Source organism: Protopterus annectens, chromosome 3.part0 (assembly GCF_019279795.1).
Source record: "Protopterus annectens isolate FY-2018-M chromosome 3.part0, PAN1.0, whole genome shotgun sequence".
Classification (NCBI taxonomy): Eukaryota; Metazoa; Chordata; order Ceratodontiformes; family Protopteridae; genus Protopterus; species Protopterus annectens.
This window is the reverse complement of record NC_056731.1, coordinates 1,179,357,096-1,179,363,423: the sequence shown is the minus strand read 5'-3', so window position 1 is coordinate 1,179,363,423 and position 6,328 is coordinate 1,179,357,096.

Genomic DNA, 6,328 nt, shown 5'->3' with positions numbered 1-6,328 from the left:
CCTGTGTCAGTGTATGTGCTATGTGTTGCCTCTTTGCCAAGGCCAGGGCATACTGGGTATGCCTTCTTCTGCCTACTGGGGCAGGCTCAGGTTGTTCCTCCTCCGAGTCACTCTGTGCCTGTGCAGGCCTTGGCATTGGTGGGGAGCTGTGTGGGCTTGCCCCGTGCTGATCCTGCTGCAGCTTTTTCCACAGGATCGTATTGTGTAGCATAGCACATATGATGACAATTTGGGTACATGTAGCTGGTGAGTACTGCAAGGCTCCATCTGATGTGTCCAGGCACTGGGACTTTGACTTAAGCATCCCAAACACATGCTTTATTATAATTCTGGTCTGTGCGTGTGCCTCATTATGGAGTTCTTGTTTGGGTGTGTGTGCATTTCTGATGGGTGTCATCAGCCATGGCTCCAGTGCGTATCCAGCATCCCCTACTAGGTGACAGTAAGGGATGTTCCCATTGGCAAATCTCTGGTACAGCTGCATCAGATGCCAGATGTGGGAATCGTGATAGCTTCCAGGGCAGCCAGCACACACATTCATTATTATGCCTTGGGCATTACACACGACCTGGTGGTTGATGGAGGGGAAGCCCTTGCGGTTGATGTAGACCTTACCCCACTCACCGGGTGGTGGTTTGATGCATATGTGCATGCAGTCTGTAGGACCCACTACCTCAGGGTATTCTGCTATTTGGTGGAACAGTTGCATATTGCTGGCCAACGCCTCACGAGTGTTGGGGAAATATATTTGCTCACCGGCATGTGCTGACATGGCATCCAGGAAATGGTGGAGTACCCTGGACGCTGATGCCTGTGAGATCCCCATCATATCTACAGTTGGTCTTTGGAAAGTACCTGTAGCTAGTATTCTTAGGCCTACACATACCTTGGTATCCACTGGGATGGGTTCCCTTCTGTTAGTTCTGTGTGAGGCGTAGCCGGCACAGCTCAACAATTTGCTGTAGAAAAGTCCCTGTCCACCCTAAAGTGCTCCACTATCTCCAGCTCATGTAGCCTCTGGTAGGTTACCCTGGGTCTGTACACTCTTCTCCATCTCCTCACTGTGGGTTGGGTGACAGCATTCACATCCTCACCACCCTCAGCTTCTTCCACAAGTTGTATGATAGCTATTGCAGCCCCTATCATCTTGTTGTTTTGTTTATTAAAAGTTCCCCACTTGTATACGCCTGTGGTGCAGAGTATGGGAAAAAACAGAGGGAAAGATGTTTGCATGGTTTATAGTAGTGTTCTGGGCTGGGCTGCTGCCTGTGTAATTAGCTGATTTTGATACATTTCACCTGCCAGCTATGCTAGTTCTCCTAGATTACCTTCCTACTACTGTTTTCCCTTCCCATTGCCTTCCTGTTTAAGCCTGAGGGTGCGCCGCACAAACACAGGGCTCAAATGTGCACGGGGCTGCTATTTCCTAGTTTACTTTTTTTTCCCTTTAAAACCCGGTGCATGGCATGCACACCTGTTTAGGCAATGTAAAGAGTGGTAGGCAGCCTCAGACACACCCCCTTGCCTAGCTGTGCTAAGCTAGGAGCAAACCCAAGCCACAGGGCTCCAATCCACTTACAGTATGCCTGACACCCCCCATGATGTCAACTAACTCCTAGGCTTGCACCAATCTATTCCTACTCTTACACTGTTGGGACCTTACTAGCATGCTGGGGGAAACTGGGATTCACTATCATTCCCCTCATTTGCATAGGATTGCCTGCTAATGCATAGTGGCATGTCTCACTCTGAGCCTCCCCCCTTAGCAACCACTACTCACTGGCCATGTTGTCTTCTGCCTGCCATTGACTTTCACGGCAGAATAGTGATTTTAGTTAGCATGCTTATTTTAGGTTTATTTTCTTATTTTCCCAAGATCCCGTTTGCGCACCACTGCCCTACACTTAAACAGCAGAGATCGGCTAAAAAAATAAAAGTTGATTTTTTCATTTTTACTCTGTTTGCAAAGCCAATGGCCTTATACTTGGCCATTGGCATGTTTCCTGAGTGATATGCAGCCTTTATTTGGAGCTGTTACGCTCTGTTTTGGATTTTGCAAAAATGTACTCTGTTACTAACCGAGTACACTTCTGCAGATTACACTAGTCCTGCACGGCTGATTTCAAGCTTCCTGGATCACAAATTCACCTCATTTGCATGGATTTTTCCTGAAAATGGGGTGATTTGCATACATAGGCTTAGTCCATGCAGGACTAGTGCAGGAGCACATGTGCACGCCCATGCAAGCTATTCCTGGATCGCACGGAAGACATATTGCCTGATAAAGCTTCTGCACTAATCCTGCACGCCATGCAAGACTTGCAGAATCTGGGGGAATATCTTTCCTTCTGACAAGGATGTGAAAGCTTTTGAGAGATTTGGGGAAAGGGTGTATTCTTCTGCCAATCTTATTTTTAGAATTGTTAATTGTCTAGCACACATTAGAATTTCTACTTGCCTATGCTTGCCTATTTTGAAAATATGAGGAAGATTACTGCCACCTTTTCTTTATCTGAGGGTAAATCTTCTCTGAATTATTGCATTGCTTCTGTTTCTCAAGTAGCCAAACATCCTTTAAGGTGTTCTTATTACTCAGTTGATGCATCTTGCAGAACAGTTGCCAGTGGGTTTGTGATGACAAGCTATGAATGTGACTAAAGTTGTAAAAGCTGTAATTTTAAACTCTTTTCTGAAGAGGGAGGCTGTATTTGAACCAGCAGCTGCTGAAGGTCTGCAAAAAATTAATGAAAGAAAGAGGAAAATTGATTCAAGGGTGACTCAAAATTTTCAGTCAACAGTCTTCAAGTTCATTAAAGGTTTCATCCCTAATTCGGGATCCTTTATGAAAAGAAAAATAAGCAGTCTCAGCAAACTTATTTATCAGACCCATCATTGAATGGATTGCCTCATTTGGTATGTACACATCCAAGTGTATCACTCAACTGGAAAGGTCCCAGATATTTCTAACCAAGTAAATTAATGGTCTAAAACTCCTTCAACTACTTCAGTAGTTTATCATGACTCTCCCTCATACTCAGTAGCCTACAGGTTGCTGCACGATGACCTGTGTTTCACTTTTCAAGCTGTGAAAGACCCAGTTCCTAGTTGACCTCCTATTTCTTCACAAAACCAGTGGCTCTACAAATCCCCACACTAAGGAATTAAATCAACAACAAATAAACAAGACTTGCTAGACAGGTTTCTAACTCTCCATATTCCTAGCTGATGAAATAAGTTACCACAAGTCAAACAAAATACTACTTTGAGGACCTTTAAGGCTAGTCCTGATGACTGGATGGGTAGACACAAATTTACACCAGGGTTATCATGCAAGACTTTGCTCAGTTTGTGAGGTAAGCACTATTAAATGCTAGAAAAGGGTAGCAAGAACTTTTACATTTGTCTGCTTAAATTTACATATGGCTAGGCATTTTATGGTTCCCAAGATTACTTGCCTAGTATGTTCCTATGTAAATTATATACAGGATGCATATAGTAGTATACTGTGTGTCCCCAATATCACTGTTGTGTCTATGCGGTTCCCTATTAGAAGACCAGAGACGCATTCTTTGGAATTTGTCTTGGTCGAACTCAAAAGCCTGAAGCGGCAAAATATCAAAGCAGATTTTAAGTGAATTCTTTCCCTGGGAAAGAATTTGCTTGGCCGCTTTGTTACTTCGCCATCTTCGGCACTGTAGTGCAGTCTCGGAGTTGGTATATTTAAGTAGGGGAGGTGTGGGGAGCACCCCCCACTTAATGTAATGTTTAAAGTATTTTATTTATTTATTTTTTGTTGAAACAGCGATTTTTTCCCTAGGAAAAAAAATCGCTGTTCTGACAGTTCGAAATTGTAAGCTTTCGCTTACATAGGGTCGATTAATCACCATTCACTTTTTTAAGCATTCAGTGATCTAATATAGACCCGTCTATGCATGGCACATAGTGTCACTATGCTGAGCTACATACTAGTGGAATGTTTCCCACAACTGTGAATGAAATTTCACATTTAAAAGGTGTGAAGCTACTGATTTACTTAAATTGTTTTGTTGCTTAAGTTCCATCAGAAGAGTCATTTCTTAGGGGTGACCTAGAAACATTGTTCTAGTTAAACTAAGTGCTCAGAACTGGATAGTCTTCCAGAGAGGGTTGCAGGTGTAGCGGTATAGCTTCTGTGTGGCCCTTGCATTAACTTTCTAACATACTAGTCCAGATAATGATTTGAGTTTATTACCTTACTGTAAAGCTTCTTATAGTAAATGGACCTTCCATGCATACCAGTCTGCTGTGCTGCCTCACGAATTGTAACTCATTAAGCACTGTCACTCAAATCACAAAAAAATCAAATACTATGACACTATTCTGTGACAGAGACAGAAAATAAAAGTACCTAAAGGAGAAAACAGAAAGCAGGAAAAAGCAGTGGAGATTAGTCTATCAAACATTTAGAGAACAGCCATAAACCAAATATAACAAATGATTGCAGTTTCAGTAAGTGGACTATATTGCTCACTGACAATGTTTCATTAAGTTAGGAGAGATGTTTCTCGTAAGGTGGCTGCTAAAAGTCTGGGACTGCATTTGTAGTCTTCTGAATAATGAGAATTTAAGTGGAAATGGGTGGAATACATACTAATTGTGGTATCTTTGAGTATTCCCCCTACTTTGAGGTACACTGATTTCAATAAATTCCAAGATTGTGGTATCTCGGAGTATTCCCCCTATTTTGAGGTACACTGAATTAAATGAATTCCAAAATTGTGGTATCTCGGAGTATTTCCTCTACTCTGAGGTATAGTGATTTCAATTAATTCCAAGACTGTGGTATCTCGGAGTATTCCCCCTACTTTTAGGTACAGTGATTTCAATTAATTTCAAGATTATGGTATCTTGGAGTATTCCCCCTACTTTCAGGTACAGCGATTTCAATTAATTCTAAGATTGTGGTATCTCAGAGTATTCCCCCTACTCTGAGGTACAGTGATTTCAATTAATTCCAAGATTATGGTATCTTGGAGTATTCCCCCTACTTTCAGGTACAGTGATTTCAGTTAATTCCAATATCGTGGTATCTCGGAGTATTGCTCCTACTCTGTAGTGCAGTGAGTTCAGAGTTAGTATATATATATATATATATATATATATAGGTTGCAGGAATGTTGAGGTAGTTACCTCTCACATCTTGAGAACATGGATTTTACCCAGTGGTGGCTGGTGACTTCAAATTAAAGGAGGGCTGCAGGAAAGAGCTGATTGGGTGGGGGCCAATGGGAAGGGGTGTGGACAACCAGAAAGGGGTGGAGCTATGCTCAAAACCACAACAACTGGAACTTTAATTAAATATGCTGCAGTGGGTGCCAAACAGTCATTACGAGAGTCCAATCAAGACAAAATGAAGTGTAGAAGGAAAAAATATTTCAATGCATTGGCTACATGACAACTTACTTAATATCCAGATGGAAACAGGTTGTGCGGCATGAAAAAATAAATTACTTTTTAAATACATTACTGGAATGCCAGTCAAAATCAAGTATAAAAAAAAACAAGCAGCACTCAACTCAAACCACTACTCCTTGCACTACAGTTCTAATTATAATTTATATTCAGCTTTATAAAATTACCAAGTAACATGCTGAAAGTAGCAATCTCTGTGATACCCCCACTTGTAAAAATGTTTCTTATCCAAAAAAGACCTGCTGCCTGACACAACTATCTACTTGTTTCATGGGGAAGACAAGATTAAAGTAAAAAATGAACAGCAAGCAAGAAACAAGCTCAAGATAAATTGCTTAAAGGATTCCTGCACAAGTTATGGACCATACATGATAGATTGGCATTCTGTTTAGTTTACAGGTAAAGCCTGCAAAGATGACTGCAAGTCTCCAACAAAAGATGACTGCAAGTCTCCAACAAATGTAATGAGCTTCTGAAAATACTGTAATCCTGTCCTTTTATTACAAATGCTACCATATGCATTTCAATACCCAAGGCTTATACATTATCTAGTTATGTAAATATTCTCTGCATGGCAAGAACGAAAAGGCTTTCAATGCTGGTAATTCTTTAACAGTATGCTTATTAAAGCTTACTTGCATCTTACAATCTCCAACAAGCTGACCTGATGGTCATTAAATCATTGCTACTTAAACAGAGCAACAGGGCACTGTGACAACATGCATTTCCTGAATAATAAGAAGCATAAATCAACAGTATAAAAATATGACAGAAAACCAGAACATTCTGCAAAATCAGGGACAGATGAAAAGCCATGGTCATACTTGTGGTCTACCTTGGATGGGGGAATACTCTGCACAGTTATACTGCATAACTG